We start from the raw sequence: 26000 nt of genomic DNA, 5'->3' as shown, positions 1-26000 counted from the left end.
CCTGCTCACAGGACAGTCTGGAGCTGGAGTTTCATTACAAATGGTGTCAGGTGGTTGGAGATAATTTCCCACGTGTGATCAATAGGATTAAAGTGATCTCATCTGCTTCCAGGTACAAATTACAGCTTCATTCAGCTATATGTTGCTTGCCTTGCTGGCTGTGAAGGGCACCAGCAAAGCTAGGGTATAGTGACCCTCCATCTGTGCAGGTGTCTGTCTTGTGTTGTCTTACAGACAACATAAAAAAAGACCCCCACGAAAAAGAGGGTCAGGGTTATAAACTTCCAGACAGGAATTTCCTTTGATTTGGTCTCATTTATTTGAATTTTCTTTGTAGTTTCTTGAGTCTTTGAAGAAAAAACTATTTCACCATGAATTCATGGTAAATTCATCACCATAAGCGGATGCTGTGCATCCTTGCTGAAGACATGGCAACATCTCTGGTGGGTCAGCTCTTGCTCTGATGAGCTTCTGAGGGCACTGTGGCTAATTTCTCTCCTGCTGTAGTGGCATAAAGGCAGTGAGCCTTTGGGAAACCCCTTCCCCAGGGAGTACGCAAGCAGAGGGGCTACTCTTCCAAAGCAAACCACATTAAGCTCATTAAAAGCAGTGCTTGGAGCACTCAGATCTGGGGGGTCCTCAGCCATAGTAGCACTGAAGGACTCATATTAATGCTTTCCTTTCTCTCCTTGCAGGCCCAGCAACTCTGCCAAAGGACGGGGCTGAAACCCCCTACCCTGGCAACTCTTGGAGTGCTGCTGGCCCTGGCTCTGCTCACCCTTGACCACCTGTCCCCACCACTGGACCACTCCTCCCACCCACTACTGGCATCATCCCCCCTCAGGTCCCCAGAGGGAGGCAGCCACCCCCTGTCTGGGATACAAGTCCACAGTGAAAGGCTCCCTGTACCCCCACTCACCTGTGGTGGCACCAGCCCCCCAGCCAGGGCCAGAAGTGGCAGAAGAGGGTGGCAGGGAACACTCCCCTGTGTCTCTCAGACGAAGACCTCCAGAAGATGCAGCTGCTGGCTGCTGGGTGGGTGGTCTCCAAAATCTGTGTTCCAGCCCACGAGCAAGTCCTGCAGGCTGTGAAGGATGTTGAGAGGGATGTCTTGCCAAACAACCCAGAGGTGGACTGCCAGGATGGGTGCTGTGGGCTCATCAAGTGTTCTTCACACCTCTATGAGGTGCTGGCATTCCACCTGGACAGAGTGCTGGAGCTGAAATGCAGTCTGCCTCCTGTGGCCCAGCACTTTACCAGCCACCCTACAGCTACACCAACGGCTCCCTGCAACCCATCATCTGCTGGGCACTGGACCTCCAGCACCTGGAAGATGCCAACAATGACCAGAACTCCTGCAATACCAGGAGATGCTGCAGCCCCGTGGAGCAGTGCCTTTGGCTGGGGATGCTCCCTGCTCTGGCATCACATGTGATGAGTGGAGCCACCTGGCACTCTTTGGTTTTCCCCTCCAGATAGGGCTGGGATGATGAAGACCACCCATCCCACTGGCTGGGAGGAAGAGGGGGAAGGGAGGGAGTGGGCTATTAAAATGTGTGTTTTCTTAATCATCTTTTATTTTTGGCAAAACCTTGCCATTATTCTTCTATAAGCTTAGACTGGCAGAGGCAAAGTAGTCCTGGCTAGGCTTGGGGACATCCTAGGCAGAGCAGCCAGAGAAATTAAAGCCCTAATGTCCCATTCATTGGAGCCATTTAGGCTCTGCTAAGAAATTGATATAAACAACTTAGGGAGAGCCAGAGGGAAGGAGGGGTCATCTCCATGTCAGCAACACCCTCAGCATCTCCACAGATAGTCCATCTCCTGGGGCTCCACTTGTACACTAGCTGTAGCCTCCACCTCACACCTCCCTGGGTCCAGCACTGACTCACCTTGGTTTCACCTGCACATGTGGGCAGATGAGTGGAGGTCTAAGCCCATTTAATGTCTCTGTAAGTCACCTCAGGATGTCTTGGCCTTTTGTGCAGCCTGGAAAAGAATGCAACAGATAAGATAATCTGCTGTGCTGAACTTTCCAGTAGATAGACCAAGGAGATGCACGGAGGAAATGTGATTGATTTATTTAATTTCAATGTGTTTCATGCCAAAAGAAACTCAAGGACTTTTAAATGGTCAGTCTTATGATGGAAAAATACTGACCAGAGCGTTTCACTAAACCTCAGGAAACAGATGGATTTGTTAAGGGACTCCAGTGTGGGAATAAAGTTGCTTCTCAAAGGCTGGTGAATATAATGGCCACAGAACTCAAGCATTGCATTTCCTGAAGCATCTTCTTCAGTGCCTGAGTTCAGACTGAGTGCTCTTTCAAGACAAAGCCTGTCATTGATAAACCATGCTCACTATTAGGGGAATAGGGAGCCACTGTGGGCCACTTGGCTTCTGTCTAATCATCACCTGTGGATCTCCCTGGCCTCACCTGAGACCTGCTCCAGCCCTCATAGTAGCTCCAGGAGCCTCTCTGCACCCTGAGCCCTCTCTCTCATGTTGGTATCAGCAACCCCAAGTGACTGAGTCAGAGGCCTTCCTGCTGCACTGGAAATGTCTTCTCTTTATATAAATGTTTATATATTTAAAAGAGGGTTTTTGCTGTAATGTTGCAAACAGGCCTCCAGAGATGTGGGCATTGAGCCAACCAACCTATGCGGTCATGGTACTATGCAGCCATGGGAAGGGCTGTCAGCAGCCAGCAAGGTCCCATCTGTGCCAGGGCCACTGCAGAGGGTGTGCTGGCTGCTGAGGAAGCTTCAAGAATACCGAGGTGCCATGGCATGAATTCAAATTTGCTGCTGTTGCTCAAAACTATCCTGCCTGTGGCAGTTCTGGGCATCACCCACACCCCCGACAAGGATTCACCCAGACTAAACTCAGCTGGCTGGAAGTTAAGCAATGAAGCTTTATAGTCACAGCTTAGCACAACTCCCAAGCATACATATACAACATACTATAAATATTTACAACTACATACAGTTATATACCAGTTAAAAGTAATACAGAAATACAAGACCCCTTCCAGCAGTCAGCACGCCCAGGAGGGGCTCCCAACCACCCTCCACCTTCTTTCCACCCTCTCCTTTGTCTCAGAATCTCTCATGCGTGCAAGGTGATCTGGAAAGGTCAGCAAGAGGTGTTAGAAGCAGAATGATTAGTTGAGAAATGTGCAGGGTCAGGCACAAGAGTTAATAGGGCAAAAGCCAGGCAGAGACTGTCTCATCTACGTTCATGTCCTTGCCTTTATGTGTCCCAGAAGAACGAATGGGTAATTTAGACATCACTATATTTTCTTTTCACAGCCAATCATCTATTTTCTCTCATTAAAATGTTCTAATTATCCTCAAACCAGTACACTGCCTCATGCCAGCTTCGCAGTGAAGGTGCTGTCTGGAGCAAAGTGCTGTGGGGCTTGAAGTTCAGATTGCAGCATGAAGGGCTTCCTGTTCCAGTTGCTGCTTTTGGATTATGGTTATTTGAGTGCTGCTCTTTCCCATAGGAATGGCAGCAAGGCAGGTCAACATTGGCTGCTTCCCTGCTTTTCTGCTTTTTGCTGAACTTTTGTTTCTGCAAATAGGCTAAGCCAAGGCAACTGTGCATTCTATTACTAGCTAAAGTGACTGTGGATTGGATTATTATGTGGTCTGCTCAGTGAAACTTTTTATCTTAGTTCTTATCTCAATCCAGAGGTTCCTAGTGTAGTCTTTTCCCTCACTTCTCTGTTGGGGTGGGGAACTCCTGGAGTCATGGAAGATAATGGCAGGGACTGGAAGGAAGAACAGCCCATCATAAGTGAAGATCAGGTTCCTGATCACCTGAAGAACCTGAAAGTCTTCAAGTCCATGGGATCTGACAGGATATACCCGTGGGTACTGCGAGAACTGGTGGATGAGGTTGCTGAACCTCTCTCTATTCTATTCCAAAAGTCATGGCAGTCTGGTGCAGTCCCCACTGACTGGAAAAGGGGAAACATAGCTCCCATTTTCAAAAAGGGTAGGAAGGAGGAGCCAGGGAACTCCAGGCCAGGCAGTCTCACCTCTGTGCCCAGTAAGATCAAGGAGCAGATCCTCCTGGAGGCACTACTGAGACAGGAGAATAGTGAAGAGGTGATTTGGTACAATCATCATGGCTTCACCAAGGGCAAATCCTGCCTGACAAACCTGGGGGCCTTCTATGAACAGGTCACAACATTAATAGATGAGGAGCAATTGATATCATATACCTGGACCTGAGCAAGGCCTTTGACACTGTCCCACACCACATCCTGGTCTCCAAGCTGGTGAAGCATGGGTTGGATGGGTGGAGCACTCGATGGATAAGAACTGGCTTGATGGCCGCATCCAAAGAGTGGCTGTCAATGGGCCCATGTCCAAGTGGAGGCCAGTGACAAGCGGAGTCCCTCAGGGATCACTCCTGAGACCAGTCTTGTTCAACATCTTTGTTGGTGGCATCAGCAAATTTGCTGCTGACACCAAGCTGTGTGGTGCAGCAGACATGCTGGAGGGCAGGGATGCCATCCAGAGGGACCTGGACAGGCTGTAGAGGTGGGCACAAGCCAACCTCATGAGGTTCAACAACACCAAGTGCAAGATCCTGCATTTGGGTTGAGGTAATCCCAGCACAAATACAGGCTGGACAGTGAGTGGCTGGAGAGCAGCTTTGAGGAGAGGGACTTGGGGGTGCTGGTGCACAAGAAGCTCAACAGGAGCCAGCAGTGTGCACTTGCAGCCTGGAAAGGCAACCAGAGCCTGGGCTGCATCAGGAGAAGTGTGGGCAGCAGGTCAATGGAGGTGATTCTCCCCTTCTACTCCACTCTGGTGAGACCCCACCTGGAGTGCTGCATCCAGTTCTGGAGCCCCTATTACAAGAGGGATATGGATGTGCTGGAAGGTGTCCAGAGAAGGGCCACAAGGATGATCAGAGGGCTGCAGCACCTTTCCTGTGAGAAGAGACTGAGGGAGTTGGGTTTGTTCAGTCTGGAGAGAAGAAGGCTCTGAGGTGACCTTATTGTGGCATTTTAGTATCTTAAGGGGTCCTACAAGAAAGCTGTGGAGGCACTTTTTAGGCTGTCAGGTAGTGATAGGACTGGGGGGAATGGAACAAAGCTAGAAATGGGTGGATTCAGACTAGGTGTTAGGAAGAAGTTCTTCACTATGAGGGTGATGAGACCCTGGAACTGGTTGCCCAGGGAGTTGGTGGAAGCCTCATCCCTGGAGGTGTTTAAGGCCAGGCTGAATGAGGCTCTGGCCAGCCTGATCTAGTGTGAGGTATCCCTGCCCATGACAGGGAAGTTGGAACTAGATGATTCTTGTGGTCCCCTCCAACCCTGACTGATTCTATGAGTATGATGGGGGAAAGCAGAGGGGAGTGTTCTAAGCAGATTAAGCAAAGACAAGTTGCCAGAGCCAAGCTCTGTCTTTCCACCCTGCAGAGGAAGCCAGGGTAAGCCACTGCCCAAAGCCCAGGTCCTGCGGGACCCTGGAGTGCAGGCAGCACCTGGCAGCAGCTGCTCTCAGAAGGCCGCGGTGGTGCCCCCAGTGAGCAGCGTGGTGCAAGCTGTACCTTGGTTGGGCCTGGCTGCTGCCAAGGTGCATTTTGAAAGTGGGATTTTAAGATTTAAATCTCTTACTCACTGTCTCCCTTCAGTGTTGGGGAATTAAAGGCAAAGCTACCCCAATCTCTGCTTCTCGTGTCACACTGCAGCCTGCTGTCTTAGGCATGGCTGCACAAAGCTCTTTCCAAGGCTTGCAGAAATATCTGTTAACAAAAATGCCCCAGGTTACTTCAGCAGAAGGCAATCGCATGCAAGGGGCTTTCTGAGCATGCTAGCACCTCCAGCAGAGCCCATCCCACTCCTGTCACCCCTTAGGCTCCTGCCCAGCAGTCCACTGTGATGGGCACAGCAGCACCCCTGCCAGGCAGGTCACCAGCTGTCAGGGCTGAGAGATAATCTGTTCAAAACAAAATGAGCAGGCAGAATAAAGACACAGGGATGGGCTCCGTCAGAGCCCTGTTCTGTCTACCGTGTTTTCCAACTAAGGCATGCAGTCAGTGTTTGCTTGAAGGGAGCAGCTGGTCCTTGACCTATGGGTTTATGGTTTGCCATCAGAAGAAGGCTTTTTATGAGTGCCTTAGGGAGCAGCCTTCTATTTCTCTTGTGCTAAATGAGGAGCCTCCATGCTTGAGGGACTCCAAGTCACTTGTGACTGTGTCTCAGTGAGACTAGTGTGGAGACCCATGCTGTGTGGCTGTCCTCTTGCCCTAGATTTGGAAACCACAGCCATCCATGCAGTGGGGGAGTGCAGAAAAGATTGGCATTGATGCCTTGCCCACTTCATCCCTCTCAACACCATATAGCCTGCAAGGAGATATTTTAACACCCATGCTGATGAGAACAGCATGGTCTCCCAGGCAACCAGCAACAGAACAAGGGGACACAGTCTCAAGTTGTGCTAGGGGAGGTATAGCCTGGATGTTAGGAGGAAGTTCTTCCCAGAGAGAGTGATTGGCACCCTGGAGGTGTTAAAGAAAAGACTGGATGGGGCACTTAGTACCATGCTTTAGTTGACTGGATAGGGCTGGGTGACAGGTTGGACTGGATGAGCTTGGAGGTCTCTTCCAACCTGGTTGATTCTATGGACAAGTCTTGCCTTTCTTTTTCTGAAGAGAAGATGTACTGAGGTGTGGGTGACATGAATCAACAAGTGTGCATGCTCTCAGAAAGCATCAGCATTCAGTATTGTGGGCACATCAGCAACCAAAGAACCAGCAGCATCTTCCTGGACTCCTGTACAAACAGCCAGAGAAAACATTTTCCCCATGCCCTCTTCAGCCTCTGAGCTATCACCCATGATGTAGGATCAATGACTGCTGGAGAAGCTCCACTAAAGCCCAGGTGATGGGATTAATGGGAGGTGAGCTTGACCTGTAAGCATGTCGGAAAATGAAAAGCTCATACAGTGTGCTGTGAAAAGCCATTTCCAGACAGCCTTATGTGAATAAAGGAGACAAGATATAACACAACTGAATCCAGAAATACGCTGTGAAACGTTATGTGGTAACAAGGTGACTGGTTAAGATGTAAAACATCAGTCATAACCTTATTTTTAAATAGCAAAATTTCATTAAAAGAGAGGTTTTCATCCTATGTGAGCCAAGTTCTCAGTGAGAAGTGAGAGGCAGGTGGAGCACTGCACAGTGGCCAAAGCTGTACTTTGCTCTGTTGGAACAGCAGCTTTTGCCTTTTCCTCTGTACCTGCTTTGCTTTGTGCTGTTGTCTTGGGTTCTAATTGCAAGTTCCCAGAGACTCTAATAAATTTAATAGACCCAATAACAATTTATAGAGTGCCCTCCCCTCTTCCCCCTCCTTTCCCAATGATAGGGATTAGATATAGGGAGAGAGAGAGAGAGAGGTAAGCACACCCAAAAAAATCAATCTCACTCGATTTGGAAGTTAAAAGGAAAAGTTTAGCAATAACTTAGAAAAAAGGTATTGGAGGTAGGGAAGTTTACAAAGGATAGGGAAGGGGAAAACAGCAAAATACAAAAAGGGATAAATACAACCCGACTGGTGCGGTGGTATGGATCTGCCTCCTGGCTGCCACGTGGTGTGCTGGTATGCAGTGTGTGTGTGTGTGGAGAAGGAGCCAAGCGAGAGAGTGAGAGAAGCAGGAAGCCCCTCTCTTCTATACCACAGGACGTGGGGGGAGTGGGCTAACCATCACCTGGAGTGTGGCCCACCCCTGGGGAGGGGCCAAGACCCCTAGGGTCAGGTTCAGGGTTACTCCCCCGCAGTGTTAACCCTATACATATGTTAAAGCAGTGGGATGATTATTATTTCTTTTGGGTTTCCTTAATTGTAACACGTGAGTGTGCTGGCTCAACATGCATGGGAACATCTGTAAGCAGTTACACATGTGCATAAACATCACTTTTGACTTAGCAAAGGGTCGCATGTGGATAAATGAGAGAAACAAAGCCCAGGATCTTGCTGAGGCTGACCATTAGCCTCCTCTAATCAGGTATTTTTTCCCGTGGGCAAAGTACACAGGCTCTCAGCAGTGGCCACAGCCCTTCGGAGAAATCCCGAGGGCTGCTCTTTTATCAGCCTTCACCACACAGTGTTTGGTTCAACTTGCTCCAGCCATGGATGGGTAGCAAATAAAAGGGTAGCAAATAAAAGCACATGTTCCAAACTGGCTGCAGCACTGCAGGACTGCTTTGGCTTTACAAAGGAAGCAACAGCTAAGAAAGGAGTAAAAACCATGGAGAAACAAGTGAAGGCAACTTTCTTGGGCTTGCAAGAGCTGAAGTGCAGGTAGCTCCCGGGGGGGGGGGGGGAACTAAATGCAACCTCCATCTTATTAAGGATGATCTTGCTAACATCCCTGGCCATGGCCATAGGATGGGGGAGAGCAGCAGCAACAAGGAGCCACGACCCTGGCCAAAGTAAAACCATCTGTGTGTGAGTACCCACTGGGACAAGAGGGCACAAGGGTGCTGCTTATTCCACACATCACCGGGAAAACCCGGGGCAAAGCCCATGCAGCTCTTCTGCCTTGTCCTTCCCTTTGTCACTTCAAGAGCTGCCAGGAAAGCCTGTGAGGCTTTGCCTGAGGCACAAGGCAGCACTTCTGTCAAGGCTTCTTGCACAAGGACATCCTTGTGGTACCCTTGTGCCCACCCTTGGTGCCATGGGAATGTGTGCCTGCTGCCAGTGCTTGGGAAATAGCATTGGAGAGCATGGGTGTGGGTGTGCACATCATGGGGCTCTATGGAGAAGAGACTTTCCACAGTCACTCCAGTGGAATGACTTGTGGCAGACCTCTGGCTGCATGCCAGGTTTTCAGATGGCAGAAAACAGGGCTGAGGGAAGAAAGGGAGAGGCCAAACTGACTCCAGCCACCCGAACACCTGCACATGCGTGCATGCACCCACCCATGCACACACACAGCTAAGCATTGTGCACACTCATGCACTCCCCTCCCCTACATGCATGCATACACATGCATGCACATCCTTCATGCATGTGTGCACACACAGGCTTGTACATCTGTTCCATGCATACAGGCACAATGCTCCTGTTCAGCCTGTTCTTAGCACCCCAGGCTGGTTAAGGGTTAGAGTTAGGGGTTAGAAGTCAGGGGGAAGTGTTAAAATGAGGAACAAAGATCACTTTTCAATTTTCACAGTGGTTTTACAGCCAAGATAACAAAGAAGATAACAGATTTTCTAGATGTCCAGAGCTCCAGAGGCACTATTATGAGAACTGAGTTGCCCTCTGTTGTACCAAGGGAGATCTACACACCTGGATGTTGTGTTTCATAGTCAAAAATACATGAGAGGCCTCTGTGCTCTGTACAGGAGAAAGGGAGGTATAAAATGTCCATTTTTAAAACCAGAACTAAACAAACAAGGCTATAGCATAATTACATAAAGCTGATTCTGGTAGCAATTAGTATCACAGTATCACAGTATCATCAGGGTTGGAAGAGACCTCACAGATCATCAAGTCCAACCCTTTACCACAGAGCTCAAGGCTAGACCATGGCACCAAGTGTCACGTCCAATCCTGCCTTGAACAGCCCCAGGGACGGCGACTCCACCACCTCCCCGGGCAGCCCATTCCAGTGTCCAATGACTCTCTCAGTGAGTATCTTAATCAAAGTTTCAGAAAATACTTCATTTCAGTCATTCCATCTCTGCATGCTCACCAGACAACACACAGTTCCCTTCTTGCAGACTGCACAGTATATGCAAAAGTAATTAACTGGAATAACTTTGGACAGGATCTGCTGCTTAGTCCTGCCTCCAGCCTGCAGTGTGCTGATGCAAGCATGCCATCAAGTGGTACAAGAAGAAAGAACCTGGCAAAGAGCTGATCCTTTAGCTCAAGCCTTTTAAACAGAGGAGCCCTAATGTGCCCTGAAATGCCACACTTCTAATCTCTAAATAACAAGTGACAAATATTGATATGCCACCAGAACACTAAGTGGGGAAAACCTATGTGGCTGGGGGCTTGGGGCAGGTTTTTGGGGTGAATTTGTGCGACTCTATGTGCTGAAGGTGCAAATCTTACCAAGAAGCACATCCTTGGCTTGAGTGAAGAAGGAGCTGTGGAGGTTTAGGTGTTACCCACCCCCCCACACTTCGGAGAAGCACCCAGACTAGACACAGGCCCTGCACAAGGCAGGCACAAGCCAAGCACGTGCTCACCCTGCCCACCACAGGACGCAAACAAATTTGGGCAGGCCACAGTCCCCAGACCCAACAGCTCCAGGCCCCCTGCCCTAACTTGCACAGCTCCTCCCCCTCCCCCAGAGCAGAAGGAAGGAAAGCCTGGACATGCACAAGCCTACCCTGGCCTGCCCGGGCCCACCACAGCAGTGTTTTGAGCTATAAATACAAACAGTGTATATATAAACGTAAAACGTGGATTTTCCCTTGTGTGTGTGGTGTTCTTTTGCAAATGAAATAGAAAAAACAGAGCCAACCTGAGCTCGCTCCCCCCAAACACTCAGTGTTTACCTGCGGTCAGTGCAGCGCGCCGGTGAGATGCGCCACCTCATCGCTGCTCAGTGCTGCCACCCCGTGCTTAATTCTCCGCACTGCAGTTGTTCCACAGGGTGTGACGACTCGTAACTGCTAGGGGCTGTCAATTTGTGTTCACTTATATCACAGTATCACAGTATCATCAGGGTTGGAAGAGACCTCACAGATCATCAAGTCCAACCCTTTACCACAGAGCTCAAGGCTAGACCATGGCACCAAGTGTCACGTCCAATCCTGCCTTGAACAGCTCCAGGGACGGCAACTCCACCACCTCCCCGGGCAGCCCATTCCAGTGTCCAATGACTCTCTCAGGGAAGAACTTTCTCCTCACCTCGAGCCTAAATCTCCCCTGGCACAGCCTGAGGCTGTGTCCTCTCATTCTGGTGCTGGCCACCTGAGAGAAGAGAGCAACCTCCTCCTGGCCACAACCACCCCTCAGGTAGTTGTAGACAGCAATAAGGTCACCCCTGAGCCTCCTCTTCTCCAGGCTAAACAATCCCAGCTCCCTCAGCCTCTCCTCGTAGGGCTGTGCTCAAGGCCTCTCACCAGCCTCGACGCCCTTCTCTGGACACGCTCAAGCATCTCAATGTCCCTCCTAAACTGGGGGGCCCAGAACTGAACACAGTACTCAAGGTGTGGTCTAACCAGTGCAGAGTACAGGGGCAGAATGACCTCCCTGCTCCTGCTGACCACACCATTCCTGATGCAGGCCAGGATGCCACTGGCTCTCTTGGCCACCTGGGCACACTGCTGGCTCATGTTCAGGTGGGTATCAATCAGTACCCCCAGATCCCTCTCTGTCTGGCTGCTCTCCAGCCACTCCGACCCCAGCCTGTATCTCTGCATGGGGTTGCTGTGGCCAAAGTGCAGCACCCTGCACTTGGAGCTATTGAATGCCATCCCATTGGACTCTGCCCATCTGTCCAGGCGGTCAAGGTCCTGCTGCAGAGCCCTTCTGCCCTCCAACCCAGTCACGTCTGCCCCCAGCTTGGTGTCATCTGCAAACTTGCTGATGACTGACTCGATGCCCTCATCCAGATCATCTATGAAGATGTTACAGGCACTACAGTGGTGAGTCCTCCATGATCCTGCCTCCTCTCTAAACGCCCTGAGTGCTCGAAATGCCTGAAAACTGGGGGGGAGGAGAGAGGGAGGGAAATATTAAAAATTATTGAAACTTAACATCTCTCATTTTTATACAGACACTATGAATTTATAGCCTTTTATAGTTAAAATAGGATTTGTGATAAACTGGGACTAGATTCGTATCAGCTGAACATAAAGGACAATGAAAAAGCTTAACTGCTGTGAATCCAGGAACTTGTGAAATGCTTTTGCAGGAACTTAGGAAAAGTTATTTTTACATAACAAAGAGCCTTCTTCACAGAAACCTGTGAAAAGACAACGGATGCTTGTTGAGTATCAATAACAGAACAAACTAGTAGATCATAGAATCATAGAATCAACCAGGTTGGAAGAGACCTCCAAGATCATCCAGTCCAACCTAGCACCCAGCCCTATCCAGTCAACTAGACCATGACACTAAGTGCCTCATCCAGGCTTTTCTTGAACACCTCCAGGGATGGTGCCTCCACGACCTCCCTGGGCAGCCCATTCCAATGGGAAATCACTGAGACTATGTAGGCCTGCTGACCATGTAATGCTAACTCTGTAACAAAACTTTTACAAGGAATGCTGAACTTACACCACAAGAACAAAGGAGATCAGTTGAAGATGTATACAGAAGGATGACTCCAGCTTTGTATCTTCAAAAGAAACAACAAAGGGAAAGAAGAGACTCCTGAATTTTCACGCATTCCAAGAAATAATTAGCATAAGACTGCCCTTTCTTGGAATAGTTAAGGAATATGTATGCTTTTCTTAGAATAGGTAATGCACCTGTATATTGAAGTGTAACACAAAGCTTTGCACTAACTCGTGCTTGTAGGTGGAGATTTCTGCCCACAGCACCCAAGGCGTTGGTTGTTTGCTTCTTATCACCTGAACAAAACTTTTCTTAATTCATTTTGAGTCCGTCATTTGTAACAGAGTTAAAAACAGCAAAGCCTGTGTTCGCTATGTTATAGCAACGCCTTTGACGGATCCAGCCCGCGCTGTTACGGGGCCAGCGCCTGCGCCATGGCGTCGCGCAGTCCGTGCGAGATGGACCATGCGCCGCAGGACGCCTTGTTGCTATGGGGCGGAGTGTCGCGTTGCTATGGACTCTGCACATGCGTCCTAGAGCGCCGTGTTGCTATGGACTCTGCGCATGCGTCCTAGAGCGCCGTGTTGCTATGGACTCTGCGCATGCGTCCTAGAGCGCCGTGTTGCTATGGACTCTGCGCATGCGTCCTAGAGCGCCGTGTTGCTATGGACTCTGCGCATGCGTCCTAGAGCGCCGTGTTGCTATGGCTCTGGCGCACGCGTCCTAGGGCGCGGCGTTTCTAGTCATGCGCTCCGGCGGCGGGGCGGATTGACCCGAGTGCAGCCGAACGGAGCCGAGCTCAAGCCGATCCGGAGGGAGGCGAGTGGCGCTGTATGGAGCCGGAGCGGAACGAGCGAAGGATGAAGCAAGCCGAGTTTCTCCAGGCGCAGCGGAAGGAGGCGGGATGCATTTTGCCGCCCGAGGCGGAGCCACCGTGGTTTTGAGGAGGGAGGAAGGCATTAGGCATTCAGAGAGGGAGGTTCGTTCTTTATCTCTCATGCAAGGGGATTCAGCAAATAACTCATCAGCAGCGGCGGATCCGAGACACGCTTTAGAACAACTCGTGTAACCATTGGGCTTTGGAATTGTGCCATCTATAGCTTCCTTTTAGTTTGAATAGAAAAACAGACGGAACAGAGCTGTCTGCGCTCTCAGCCGCAAAAGAGGTTCCGCCTCAACACAAGGGAGAACTTCTTTACTGTAAGGGTCAAAGAGCACTGGAACAGGCTTCCCAGGGAGGTCGTGGAGTCTCCTTCTCGGGAGACTTTCAAGGGCTGTCTGATGTGTTGCTCTGTGATCTGTGCTAGATAGTATCGTCCCGCTCCAGCAGCGGGGTTGGACTCGATGGTCTCTTTGTGTCCCTTCCAACCCCTGACACCCCATGATCAGTATTCCGCAGTCAGTCTAAGCAGCATTTCTGTGCAGCCCAGAGACTGTAGATAAGTGGAACTAGAGAACTACGCCTGCCCTCTAAATATTTCTCTATCCCAGAGAGGGAAACCCTTTCACAGGCCCCCACTGCTACTTTTCCCCTTTCCCCGTCGCGACTCGGGGCCGATTGCTCCAGACGGGCTCCCCCCGTGCCGGCACTGGTACAGCCGAGGCGTTGCTATGGCAGCAGGGCTGCGCGTTGCTGTGGACGCGGCGCATGCGCCCCGTGCTGTCTGTCTCACCGCTGCCGCCGTGTGGCCGTAGGCGGGCACTGCTCGCTGCCTCATGCGGGCTGCGCCGCTCTGGGCTCTCAAAGGGCAGCTTCAGCCCCAAGCTGTTAGCAAGTTCAGGTGGAGTTTGCCCAGACCAGACCCATCAGGTTTTTATCATTTGGTGCTGTTTCTCAGTATTAAGCAGTGCCTCCCAGTGATCCTCAGTATCACACAGTCATGCCCACTGTTGCCAGTAACCCCAAAATTCCTTCTCAGTGCGTGCAGTAAGCCCCAGCTCTCCTTCCCAATGCTTCCAGTGTGGCCACAGTGTCCTCCCAATTCCTCCCAGTATCCCAAACTCTGTTCCTGGTGCTGCCAGTAAGATCAAGTCTCTTCCATTGCTCCCAGTAATAGCTAGTGTCCTCCCTGTCCCTCCCACTGCTCCCAGAGATTTCAAAATCCTTTCCCAGGGCCCCCAGTAATACCCAGTGCCCTCCAGTCACTCCTGCTGCTCCCAGTACTCCCAGACCCACCAGTGCTCCCAGTAACTCCAAAATCTCATCCAAGTGCTCCCAATAACACTATGTGCACTCCCAGGCCCTCCTAGTGCTTCCCCTATGGCTCCAGTGTCTTCCCAGGCCTTCCCAGTAACTCCAAATTCCCTTCCTAGTGCTCGCGGTGCTCCCATTGCCCTCCCAAGTCTCCTAGTGCTCCCAGTAACCTCCAGTTCTCCTTCCTGGTGCTGCCATTGCTCCCAGTATGGCTCTGGTGTCCTGCCAGTATTGCGGTGTCACAAACTCACTTCCCAGTGCCAGCAGTAACACCAAGTGCTGCCCAGTCCCTCCCAGGGCTCCCAATAATACTCAGTGCCCTCCAGTCCCTCCTGGTGTTCCAGGTAACACACAATGCCTCCTAGCAATCCCAGTGTGGCCATAGGCCCCCCCCTCAGTCCATCCTGGTGCCCCCAGTAATGCCAAAATCTCATCTAAGTCCTCCCAGTAACACTACATGCACTCCCAGGGCTCCCAGTAAATGAAAATTGCCTTCCTAGTACTCCCAATGCCCTCCCAGTTTTCCTAGTGCTTCCAGTAGCTCTCAGATCTCCTTCTCTGTGCTCCCCGTGTGGCCCCAGTGATCTCTCAGTTTCCCAACTGAGTATCCCAAACTCACTTCCCAGTGCTAGCAGTAACACCAAGTGCTGCCTAGTCTCTGCCTGTGCTCCCAGTAACACCTGATGCTTCCCATGGCTCCCAGTAATACCCAGTGCCCCCCCAGCCCATCCTGGTGCTCTCAGTAACTCCAAAATCTCATCCAAGTCCTCCCACTAACACTATGTGCACTCCCAGTCCCTCCTAGTGCCCCTGTATGGCTCCAGTGTCCTCCCAGTGCTTCAAGCAACCCCCAAATTCTCTTCCTAGTCCTTCTAGTTATCCCCAGTATCATCTCAGTTCCCCCCAGTGCTCCCAGTACCTGAAAATTGCCTTTCTAGTGCTCCCAATGCCCTCCCAGTTTTCCTAGTGCTTCCAGTAACCATCAGATCTCCTTCACAGTACTCCCAGTGTGGCCTCAGTGACCTCCCAGTTTCTCCCAGTATCCCAAACTCTCTTCCCAGTGCTAGCACTAGCACCAAGTGCTGCCCAGTCTCTGCCAGTGCTCCCAGTGACACCCGATGCTCCCCAGTGCTCCCAGTAATATGCAGTGCCCCCCAGTCCCTCTTGGTGCTCCCAATAGTTCCAGAACCCTTTCCCAGGGCTCCCAGTAATACCCAGTGACCTCCCAGTCCCATCTAATTCCTTCCCAGGTCTCCCAGTAAATCCCAGCATTGCTCAGGTCCTGAGGACACTCAGCTGCAGTGTGTGTTTGATGTGACCTTGTGGGTGAGGTCCCTGTGGCTTCCTGTCTGGGAGAGACTGGGCTCTCACTGGCGCTGTTGGACAGCATTAACCTTTGTCTCTCTTTTCTTGCAGTGCCCTGAGAAGGACTTGGACTGATACAGGTTCAGAGAGCTGGAACCATCCAATGGTTTAATTTATCAGAGCAACAGGCACAAGAGATTCGTGCTTGCCAGTGATAAATGCACCGACTGCAGGGTGGTGTTGAGGTAGTAAATCTTGGTTAGCATCCAACATGGTCAGAGCTGCAGGTCTGTGCAACACCTCTGCTAGAAGAGAAAAGCAGCAGAAGCTCAGCTGTGTGCTGAAGGTGCAAATCTTACCAAGAAGGATGTCCCTGGCTTGGCTGGAGAAGAAGGTGCACAGCCTGTCAGCTGTCCTGCCTTCTATCTTTCCTTCCATGATGCCATATGGGGGCTGGGGGATGCAGCAGAGAAGCAGGTGAGGGATGGGGGCAGCCTCCCTAAAAAGGGGCTTGTTTGAAATGCCTGAAAATTCTTGGAAAGGATTAAAACCCACTGCAAACTGTGTTAGTGTGAGGCGTTGCAGCAGAAAAAAACCCTCTCGTTTTTATCTAGACACTGAAGGGTGGTGTTCTTATGTAAAAAACATCCCCTGCTGTCTCCTCTATTATATACAAACCCCTCAAGAGCAGATTAAAAAAAACTCCTGAGCAGCCTCTCATGGTACTTTGAACTGTAGGTATAAACAGTGGACATCGAGTCAGTCATCAGCAAGTTTGCAGATGACACCAAGCTGGGGGCAGATGTGGCTGGGTTGGAGGGCAGAAGGGCTCTGCAGCGGGACCTTGACCGCCTGGACAGATGGGCAGAGGCCAATGGGATGGGGTTCAATAGCTCCAAGTGCAGGGTGCTGCACTTTGGCCACAACAACCCCATGCAGAGATACAGGCTGGGGTTGGAGTGGCTGGAGAGCAGCCAGACAGAGAGGGATCTGGGGGTGCTGATTGATACCCGCCTGAACATGAGCCAGCAGTGTGCCCAGGTGGCCAAGAGAGCCAGTGGCATCCTGGCCTGCATCAGGAATGGTGTGGCCAGCAGGAGCAGGGAGGTCATTCTGCCCCTGTACTCTGCACTGGTCAGACCACACCTTGAGTACTGCATTCAGTTCTGGGCCCCCCAGTTTAGGAGGGACATTGAGATGCTTGAGCGTGTCCAGAGAAGGGCGACGAGGCTGGTGAGAGGCCTTGAGCACAGCCCTACGAGGAGAGGCTGAGGGAGCTGGGGTTGTTTAGCCTGGAGAAGAGGAGGCTCAGGGGTGACCTTATTGCTGTCTACAACTACCTGAAGGGTGGTTGTGGCCAGGGGGAGGTTGCTCTCTTCTCTCAGGTGGCCAGCACCAGAACAAGAGGACACAGCCTCAGGCTGTGCCAGGGGAAATTTAGGCTGGAGGTGAGGAGAAAGTTCTTCACTGAGAGAGTCATTGGACACTGGAATGGGCTGCCCAGGGAGGTGGTGGAGTCGCCGTCCCTGGGGCTGTTCAAGGCAAGGTTGGATGTGGCACTTGGTGCCATGGTCTAGCCTTGGGCACTGTGGTAAAGGGTTGGACTTGATGATCTGTGAGGTCTCTTCCAACCTTGGTGATACTGTGATACTGTGATATAAATTTAAAAATGTGGCTTTTCCCTTGTGTGTGTGTGATGTTCTTTTTTAAATGAGCTAGAAAAAACAGAGCTGAGCTGAGCTGAGCTTGCTCCCCCTGTGTTATGAAGGGGAAATTAATGAATGTGAGATGATGTTTTCCCAAAATTGATGTTGTTTATTAATTTTGATATTCAGAACTCTTCACCACCCCCAACCACTAATTTTAATAATAATATTCAGGATCTTAGTGCTGTCATGGAACCTGAGGCTGTTTAGTTTGGAGAAAAGAAGACCTAGAGGGGCTTTGATAAATGTTTATAAGTATCTGAGGGCTGGCCAGGATGGGGAGGGACAGGCTCTGCTCACTGCTCCCTGGGATAGGACAAGGAGCAATGGGTGTAAGTTGCAGCAAAAGAGGTTCCAGCTCAACACAAGGGGGAACTTCTTTGCTGTAAGGGCCACAGAGCACTGGAACAGGCTCCCCAGATAAGTTGTGGAGTCTCCTTCAAGGCCTGTCTGGATGTGTTCCTCTGTGATCTGTGTTAGATAGTATTGTCCTGCTGTGGCAGGGGGGTTGCACTCAATGATCTCTTTGGGTCCCTTCCAACCCCTAACATCCTATGATCCTATGAAGTCTCTTAAAAATTTGAGCTCTTAAAAAATTAGACACTTTAAAAACTGGACCTCTTTAAAATTTTCTTAACCTTAAAAAATTGAATTGTCTTAAAAATTTGAGCTCTAAAAAAAATAGAAACCTTAGAAATTTGAGCTCTTAAACTGTTGGAAGCCTCAAAAAATGAGCTCAAAAATTAGAAACTTTAAAAATTTGAGCTCTTAAAAAACTTGGAAACATTAAAAAATGAGTTTTCTTTAAAGATTGAGCTCTAAAAAAAATAGAATCATTAAAAATTTGAGCTCCTAAAATATTTGGAAACCTTAAAAATGGAAGTCTCTTAAAAATTTGAGTTCTAAAAAGAAAACCGAAACCTTAAAAATGTGAGCTCTAAAAACCATTAAAAACTTAAAGATATGAGCTCTTACAATTTTTGATAACTTTAAAAATTGGTGCTCTAAAAAAATATCAGAAACCTTAAAATGTTGAGATCAAAAAGGACTTCAGGGCCTTGGGATGAGTGGTACAAGACTCAGGGGCACAAATCATCTTCTCTTCTATTATTCCAAGTGATGGCAGAGACACTGGATTAAGCAGCCACATACAGTGTTAAATACATGGCTCTGTGGGTGGTGTCACCAGCATAAATTTGGGTTCTTGACAATGGCATGATCTATACAGCACCAGGGTTGGTGACATCAAACAGGAGACACCTCTCTCAAAGGGAGAAGAGGGTCTTAGGAGATGGCAGGGCTAGTCGATGGGTTTTTAAATGGGATGCGAATGGGGAGAGGGATAAAGTCATCAGGCTTCCATGTGGCTAAGTGTGGGAGGGCACAGCAGTGTGGGAGCAAGGAGGGACTAGTAAGGGCTCTCAACCTGCTGCACAGAAGCATGCTGGGGACAAAATAATGCGTTCAAAATCTTACAGAGATGAGCCAGATCCCCTTCAGATAGTAGCTGCCAACAGGAAAACATCATGTGGTAGTGATGACATGAGGGGCAGAGATAGGTTGATAGCTACAGAGGTGCCTGAGCATAGACAGGTGGGATCTGGCCCTAGGGTTGGAGTACAGGCTGAGAAAAGAGTTCCCAAAGTTCAGGGTAAGGGAAAATCAGTCAGCAAGTCAGCTCCAATAAAGGCACAACTGAAATGCCTCTAAGCTAATGCAGGGAGCGTGAGGAACAGACAGGAAGAACTGCAAATATGTGGAAGCCTACAGGGTTATGATGTCATTGGCATCACTGAGACATGGTGGGATGGAGCTCAGGGTTGGAGCTTGGGGATAGATGGTTATAGACTCTTCAGGAGGGACAGGCAGGGGAGAAGGGGAGGGAGTGTTGCCCTCTACACCAAAATGATAAACTAGAGTCCATGGAGCCCCACCTGGGGATGTGCAACACAAAAACAGGGAGCTTATGGCTAAAGGTTAAAGGGAAGGCAGGGGAAGGAGACATCATAGTAGGAGTCTGCTACAGACCTCCTGGTCAGGAAGGAGAAGTGGATGAGACCCTTTACAAACAAATAGGAGAAGCTTCACGCTCACAGGCCCTGGTCCTCATGGGGGACTTCACCCTGACAACACAGCAGAGCACCAGCAATCTATCTAAGAGGTTCCTGGAATGCATTGATGATACCTTCCCCCTTCAAATGGTAGGGGAAGCCACAAGGAAAGGTGCTGTGCTGGGCCTAGTCCTCACCAACAAGGAGGGGCTGGAGAGTGAAGTGAAGCTGAAGGGTAGCCTTGGCTGCAGTGACCATGCAGTTGAAGTCCTCAAGGCATCAAGGAGGGTGCATAGCAAACTCACTGCTCTGGACTTTAGAAGAGCAGATTTCAGCTGCTTCAGGGACCTCCTTGGCAGGGTGCCACAGGAAAAAACTCTGGAAGAGGGGCCCAGGAGAGCTGTTCAAGGTACAAGGATCACCTCCTCCAGGCCCAGGAGCAATGCATCCCAAAAAAGAGAAAGGCAGATAAGAATGCCAGGAGGCCTGTATGGATGAACTGGAGCTCCTGGACACACTTAGATGCAAGAAGAAAGCCAACAGAGAGTGGAAGCAAGGACAGATCACCTGGAATGAATACAAAGAAACTGTGTGTGCAACCAGAGCTTATGTTGGGAAAGCTACAGCACAGCTGGAATTGAATCTGGGTAGGGACATTAAGGGGAACAAGAAGAACTTCTTCAGGTATATTAGTGAGAAAAGGAGGACTAGGGAGAATGTGGGACCCTCCCAGAAGGGAAATGGAGAGCTGGTGACAGAGGATGTGGATAAGGCTGAGGTGCTCAATGGCTTCTTTGTCTCAGCCTTCAACAGCAAGGGCTCCAAACACAGCGTCCAAGTTAAAAGTAAGGACTGGGAGAAGGAAGATCTGCCCACTGTAACTGAAGATTGTGTTGGTGAGCAACTAAGGAATCTGAATGTGCACAAGTCCATGGGGCCTGACAAGATCCACCCATCCGAGTAAACTGGCAGATGAAGTTGCTAAACCACTGCCCATCATATTTGAAAGGTCCTGGCAGACTGGTGAAGTTCCTGCTGGCTGGAACAGGGCAAACATAACACCCATCTTCAAGAAGGGAAAAAAAGATGACCCTGGGAACTACAGACCAGTCAGTCTCACCTCTGTGCCTGGCAAGATCATGGAGCAGATCCTCCTGAGGGCTCTGCTAAGGCACATGGAAAACAAAGCAGAGGTGATTGGTGGTAACCAGCAATGGCTTCACCAAGGGCAAATCATGCCTGACAAAGTCAGTGGCTTTTTATAGTGAAATCACAGCAACAGTGGACAAGGGAAGGGCAATTGACATCATCTACCTGGACCTGAGTAAGGCATTTGACTCTGCCCCACATGACATCCTGGTCACCAAAGTGGAAAAACACAGACTTGATGGGTGGAGCACTCCTGGGTAAGGAATTGCCTGGATGGTGGCATGCAGAGAGTGGTGATCAGTGGCACAATGTCCACCTGGAGAGCAGTGACAAGTGATGTCCCTCAGGGGTCAGTGCTGGCACCAGTGCTGTTGTCAGTGATATGGACAGAGGAATTGAGTGCAGCCTCAGCAAGTGTGCAGATGGCACCAAGCTGTGTGGCACAGGCGACTTGCTAGAGGGCAGGGATCCATCCAGAGGGACCTGGACAGGCTGCAGAGGTGGGCCCAGGCCAACCTCAAGACATTCAACAAAGCCAAGTGTAAGGTCCTGCACCTGGGTGGGTGCAATCCCAAGCACAACTCCAGGCTGGGTGGGGAATGGCTGAGAGCAGCCCTGAGGAAAAGGCCCTGGGGGTCTGGGGTGATGAAAAGCTCAACATGAGCTGGCAGTGTGAGTGCAGCCCAGACAGCAACTGTGTGCTGGGCTGCAGCAAGAGCAGTGTGGGCAGCAGGGCAAGGGAGGGGATTCTGCCCCTTTGCTCTGCTCTCCTCAGACCCCACCTGGAGCACTGTGTGCAGTTCTGGAGCCCCCAGCACAAGAAGGACATGGAACTGTTGGAGTGAGTCCAAAGAGGCCATGAAGATGCTCAGAGGGCTGCAGCAGCTCTGCTATGAGGACAGGCTACAAAAGCTGGGGCTCTGCAGCCTGGAGAAGAGAAGGCTTTGAGGAGACCTCGTAGTAGCCTATCAGTATCTGAAGTGGGCTACAGGAGGGCTGGGGAGGGACTATTGACAAGGACTTGTAATGACAGAACAAGGGGTAATGGGTTCAAACTGGCAGAGGGGAGATTCAAACTAGATGTTAGGAAAGGGTTCTTGAGAGTGAGGGTGGTGAGACACTGGCACAGGTTGCCCAGGGAGGTTGTGGCTACTCCCTCACAGGAGGTGTTCAAGGCCAGGTTGGATGAAGCCTTGAGCAGCCTGTTCTAGTGGGAGGTGTCCCTGCCTATGGCAAGGGGTTGGAACTGGATGATCCTTGAGGTCTCTTCCAACCTAAGACCATTCTATTGATTCTATGATCTTGAAAATTTAGAAACCTTAAAAATGGAGCTCTTTAAAAAACAATTAGAAACCTTAAAAATTGGATGCCTAAAAAATAAGGAACCTGAATAATTTGAGCTTTAAAAAAAAAGCAAATCTTTAAAATGGAATCTCTTAAAATTTTGAGCTCTTAAAAAAATTTGGAAACCTTAAAAATTGGTGCTCTAAAAAAAATTCAGAAACCCTGAAAAGTTGAGATCTTAAAAAATTAGAAACCTTTAAAATTTGCACTCTAAAAAAAATCAGAAACTTTAAAAAATTTAGATCTTAAAACAATTGGAAACTTTAAAAATTGAAGTCTTTTAATTATTTGAGCTCATAAAAAAATTAGAAACCTTAAAAATTTGAGCTCTTAAAAAAATTGGAGCCCCTTTAATATGTAAAAAAACCATAAATTTTAATGGAGCCCTAAAAAACTTGTGAAGTCTTCAAAATTGGAGCCCTTCAAAAGGGGAGTGCAAAAAGAAAAAAAAAAGTGAAAATATTAAAAATTAAAGAGTTAAAAAAAAAATAGAAAGCTTAAAAAATGGAGTCCTACATAAATTTGGAAACTTTAGATATTGGCACCCTAAAAAATTGTGAAACCTTAAAAATTGAAGTCCCTTAAAAGTTGAAGTCCTTTAAAAAAATCAAAACCTTAAAAACTGAAGTCTCTTAAAAATTAGAGTCCTTTAAAAAATTTGAAACCTTAAAAATTGAAGTCTCTTAAAAGTAAGAGTCCTTAATAAAAAAAAACCAAACAACTAAAAATTGTAGAACTAAAACATTGTAAACCTTAAAAATTAAAGTTTTTTTAAAAATTTGATCTCTAAACCAAATTAGAAACCTTAAAAATTTGAGCTCTTAAGAATTTTGGAAACCTTTTAAAAATGAAGTCTCTTAAAAATTGGGGCACTAAAAAAAATTAGAAACCTTAAAAAAAAAAGCCCCCCTAAAAAAACAGAAAACTTTAAAAATTGGAGCCCTAAAAAAAATGTGAAGCCTTCAAAATTGGAGCCCTTCAAAATGGGTGCTCTTAAAAAGTGCAAACCTTAAAAATTAGAGAGTTTGAAAAATTAGAAACCTTAAAAATTGGAGTCCTACATAAATTTGGAAACTTTAGATATTGGTGCCCTAAAAAACTTTCAAACCTTAAAAATTTAAGTCTCTTTAAAAAATTTGAAACCTTAAAAATTGTGGAACTGAAAAAATTTGAAACCTTAAAAATGGAAGTTTCTTTAAAATTTGGTCTCTAAACCAAATTAGAAACCTTCTAAATTTGAGCTGTTAAGAATTTTGGAAACCTTAAAAATTGAAGTCTCATAAAAATTGGAGCTTTAAAAAAATTAGAAACCTTAAAATTTTCAGCTCTTAAGAATTTTGGAAACCTTAAAAAATGAAGTCTCTTAAAAATTGGAGCCCTAAAAAATTGAGAAGCTTTCAAAATTGGAGCCCTTCAAAATGGGTGACCTTAAAAAGTGAAAAGCTTAAAAATTAGAGAGTTTGGGAAATTAGAAACCTGAAAAATTGGAGTTCTACGTAAATTTGGAAACTTTAGATATTGGTGCCCTAAAAAACTTTCAAACCTTAAAAATTTAAGTCTCTTAAAAAAATTTGAAACCTTAAAAATTGTGGAACTAAAAAAAAGAAACCTTAAAAATGGAAGTTTCTTTAAAATTTGGTCTCTAAACCGAATTAGAAACCTTCTAAATTTGAGCTCTTAAGAATTTTGGAAACCTTAAAAACTGAAGTCTCTCAAAAATTGGAGCCCTAAAAAAATTGTGAAGCTTTCAAAATTGGAGCTCTTAAGAATTTTGGAAACCTTAAAAACTGAACTCTCTTAAAAATTGGAGCCCTAAAAAAATTGTGAAGCTTTCAAAATTGGAGCCCTTCAAAATGGGTGACCTTAAAAAGTGAAAAGCTTAAAAATTAGAGAGTTTGGAAAATTAGAAACCTGAAAAATTGGGGTCCTGCATAAACTTGGAAACTTTAGATATGGGTGCCCTAAAAACCTTTCAAACCTTAAAAATTGAAGGCTCTTAAAAATTAGACTCCTTTTTAAAAATGTGAATCCTTAAAAATTGTGGAACTAAAATAATTGAAACCTTAAAACCTGAAGTTTCTTTAAAATTTGGTCTCTAAACCAAATTAGAAACCTTCTAAATTTGAGCTCTTAAGAATTTTGGAAACCTTAAAAATTGAAGTCTCACCAAAAAATGGATCTTTTAAAAAAATAGAAACCTTAAAATTTGGAGCTCTTAAGAATTTTGGAAACCTTAAATATTGAAGTGTCACAAAAATTGGAGCCCTAAAAAAATAATAGAAACCTTAAAAATTGGAGCTCTTAAGAATTTTGGAAACCTTAGAAAATGAAGTCTCATAAAAATTGGAGCCCTAAAAAAATAATAGAAACCTTAAAAATCAGATCTCTTAAGAATTTTGGAAACCTTAAAAAATGAAGTCTCTTAAAAATTGGAGCCCTAAAAAAAAATTAATTAGAAACCTTAAAAAATTTTGAGCCCCCTTAAAAAGCAGAAAAGTTTAAAAATTGGGGCCCTAAAAAAATGGTGAAGCCTTCAAAATTGGAGCCCTTCAAAATGGGTGACCTTAAAAAGTGAAAAGCTTAAAAATTTGAGAGTTTGGGAAATTAGAAACCTTAAAAATTGGAGTTCTACGTAAATTTGGAAACTTTAGATATTGGTGCCCTAAAAAACTTTCAAACTTTAAAAATTTAAGTCTCTTTAAAAAATTTGAAACCTTAAAAATTGTGGAACTAAAAAAAATGAAACCTTAAAAATGGAAGTTTCTTTAAAATTTGGTCTCTAAACCAAATTAGAAACCTTCTAAATTTGAGCTCTTAAGAATTTTGGAAACTTTAAAAAATGAAGTCTCACAAAAATCGGAGCTTTAAAAAATATTAGAAACCTTAAAAATTGGAGCTCTTAAGAATTAGAATCCTTAAAAAAAAATTGAAACCTTAAAGATTGTAGAGCTAAAAATTTTGAAACCTTAAAAATGGAAGTTTCTTTCAAATTTGATCTCCCAACCAAATTAGAAACCTTCTAAATTTGATCTCTTAAGAATTTTGGAAACCTTAAAAATTGAAGTCTCATAAAAATTGGAGCTTTTAAAAAAATAGAAACCTTAAAAATTGAAGTCTCATAAAAATTGGAGCTTTTAAAAAAATAGAAACCTTCTAAATTTGAGCTCTTAAGAATTTTGGAAACCTTAAATATTGAAGTCTCTTAAAAATTGGAGCTTAAAAAAAAATAGAAACCTTAAAAAATTGGAGTTCTTAAGAATTTTGGAAACCTTAAAAAATGAAGTCTCTTAAAAACTGCAGCCCTAAAAAAAAATTAATTAGAAACCTCAAAAAAATTTTAGCCCCCTTAAAAAGCAGAAAAGTTTAAAAATTGGAGCCCTAAAAAAAATCATGAAGCCTTCAAAATTGGAGCCCTTCAAAATGGGAGACCTTAAAAAGTGCAAAGCTTAAAAATTTGAGAGTTTGGGAAATGAGAAACCTTAAAAATTGGAGCCCTAGAAAAAAAATGGAAACCTTAAAACTTTGATCTCTTAAAAAAATCCAAAGCTTAAAACAGGAAGTCTCTGCAGGGCTGCCCTAGTGACAGCACCGTTTTACTTTAGGAAGTTCCCAAATGGAGCGCGTTTCAGCCTGGCTACCACCAGCCTTGTCAATCAGCCTTCTGCCTGGAGAATGAAACACGTTTTTAATGCAGAGTCCCCATTCTCCTTCCCCTCAGCTATAGTTCTTGTCATACTCTCTTAGGCACGAAGAACAGAAAATGGCATCTGAATTCCCCCAAACAGCAAAGGAGAAACTCCACGCAGAAACAGTCGCTCTCACCACAGGACCTAGGTGGCCCGTTCAGAGTCATCTTTGCTTAGCAGCTATTTTGTGCTGAAAATGCCACATTACCTTGTCGGCAAGCCTAAAGCAATGCATATGGATGGCTAAGGCAGGAGTTGCTGTGGGCAGGATTCCATTTGTGATTGTCAACACTCCTACGT

At 47.0% G+C, this 26000-nt stretch overlaps 1 long non-coding RNA gene across 1 annotated transcript; it reads left to right on the top strand.

Annotated features, from left to right (window-relative positions):
* Window positions 1-171: 171 nt before the first annotated feature.
* On the top strand, window positions 172-1057 carry LOC135177866 (uncharacterized). The gene is made up of 2 exons (XR_010303207.1): window positions 172-443; window positions 696-1057. It is a non-coding gene; the product is annotated as an uncharacterized LOC135177866 (long non-coding RNA).
* The last annotated feature ends 24943 nt before the right edge of the window (window positions 1058-26000 follow it).

This window comes from Pogoniulus pusillus, chromosome 8 (genome assembly GCF_015220805.1).
Source record: "Pogoniulus pusillus isolate bPogPus1 chromosome 8, bPogPus1.pri, whole genome shotgun sequence".
NCBI classification, from domain to species: domain Eukaryota; kingdom Metazoa; phylum Chordata; class Aves; order Piciformes; family Lybiidae; genus Pogoniulus; species Pogoniulus pusillus.
The sequence above is the reverse complement of the archived record's forward strand: the minus strand, read 5'-3'. Positions and strand labels throughout refer to the sequence as shown.